Source organism: Sander lucioperca, chromosome 16, assembly GCF_008315115.2.
Source record: "Sander lucioperca isolate FBNREF2018 chromosome 16, SLUC_FBN_1.2, whole genome shotgun sequence".
In the NCBI taxonomy this organism is placed as follows: domain Eukaryota; kingdom Metazoa; phylum Chordata; class Actinopteri; order Perciformes; family Percidae; genus Sander; species Sander lucioperca.
This window is the reverse complement of record NC_050188.1, coordinates 3906158-3908082: the sequence shown is the minus strand read 5'-3', so window position 1 is coordinate 3908082 and position 1925 is coordinate 3906158. Positions and strand designations below refer to the sequence as shown.

At 42.0% G+C, this 1925-nt stretch overlaps 1 long non-coding RNA gene across 1 annotated transcript; it reads left to right on the top strand.

Moving 5' to 3' along the window:
* Positions 1–620: 620 nt before the first annotated feature.
* Positions 621–964, top strand: LOC116041241. The gene is made up of 2 exons (XR_004102878.2): positions 621–695; positions 909–964. It is a non-coding gene; the product is annotated as an uncharacterized LOC116041241 (long non-coding RNA).
* Positions 965–1925: the final 961 nt, after the last annotated feature.

Genomic DNA, 1925 nt, shown 5'->3' with positions numbered 1-1925 from the left:
ACCTATGAAACAATTCGCCTAATGCTATCAAACATCACTATCTAGGCTTCCATGGTACACAAACAACTGATTTTAATGCACATCGCCATTATTATATTTTCCCTCAATAGTGGATTGAAATATATACACATAGTAACAAATTCCCTGTATTTGTGTTTTTGTTTCCATTCCAGAGCATGGCTCAGACCAGCGATGAAGGTATTCAATCAATTTATTTAGAGTTCAGTACTGAAGGTTATGCATATAGTGTAGATGGTATTTAGTTGCTTGTTTTCCCCAATACATTGTCCATAACTTAATCATTTTGGTAAACCACGACATGGTGAATATATTGATAATATATGTGGCTAATCTCACAAAACAAAATGTAATGCATGGGACTGCAAACATATTGTGAGTGAATGCAAAAGTTGTGTGTGGCAATACACACACACACACACACACACACACACACACACAGAAATACCTGTGGAGAAATGTGAATTTGAACATGTGGGCACACACGCACACACATACAAAAACTCCGCTACCTCTCTGAGTAAAGCACATTTCAAAAGTATATGAATATTTTTTTATCAAAAGATAAAACACAGTTAGATCACACTGGCAAAGTGAAAGAGCAGATCATATCTCAAACCTGCATCTACCAGCACCTACCTGGAGCCTTCCAAAGCTGCTGTTGGAATGGCTCATAGGTATGGTTGTCAAAGCACATAATTTACCATTGTGATAACACTATGTCACACTGCCCACCCCTTCCAGAAATGCACCCATGTGCTTCACACATATACAGTAGTATTGTTATTAAATTGTAATACTGTATTGTTGCTACCATTTGAGTTGTGTCATATAGCCAATGTCATTTTGGTGTTTTCAGGAGTTTAGGTCACCAGCTGACATCCCTGCAGGTGGTCATTGTCGATACTGCCGCCTAAAGACAGCCGCTACAGCCATACATATCACCAAAAACCATCTGAGTATTGCAGCTTATGGAAGTTATAACTCTGCTATCATGACAGCACTGCTGTATATCAGTTCCTATAAGCATTCAGAGCAGAAAGTCTACAACTGAGAATTAGAAATCGTGCTGTTTGTTCTGCTTGTTATTTGGGCTGTAGGCTGCTCCTGTGTGGTTACCTGTACTGACCTCTGGCTGTATGCGCTGTACACACTTCTTTCCTGACTGGGCTTTTGACTTCCAGGAGGCACATATGCCCTGACATGCCTAAAGCACCAGATAGATCCAAGTTGAAATTTGGAAAATATATCACATTGTCTGTCTGTCTGTCTGTCTGTGTGTGTGTGTGTCTGCGTGTCTGTCTGCATGTCTGTGTGCGTTTCTGTGTGTGTGTGTGTGTGTGTGTGTGTGTGTGTGTGTGCGTGCGTGGGTGTGTGTAAGAGTGGCAGACATACAAGACAGGCTTGTGAACAGAAACCTTACTCTCTGACAAAGAGAGATAATTAGAAACTTAAGTGTTGAGCCGTGATCACATCCAGTCTCCAGGAGGATTACAACCATCTCCTGGTTCCCCCCCCTTTATTTTGTTCTCCATCCCCATATCCCCCCCGTCGATTCCTCTGTCGTCCTGCTTCACCTTGTATTATTCTAATTATTCTCATTACGGAATGACTTTAGAGACTTCCCGTAGCAGGTATACTGTGCTAGCAGCAGAGCCTCGGCTGACCTTGGAAATAGCTGGATGACGATGGCTCATTTAAAAACAATGGGTGACAGTCCTTGGTTGGTGTGTGGGAGGAAGGGAGATATGTTATGGGCTCGCTCTGGGAGCTGCTTTGTCTCCTACACAGGTAATTAATACGCTTATTAATTCCTCAGCTCATATCATAATCAAAACCCACGAGGAGAAAGTAGTGGGGGTGGGATATCTTAATGGAATTCACACAGCTTTAACTCGCAGGGTTGA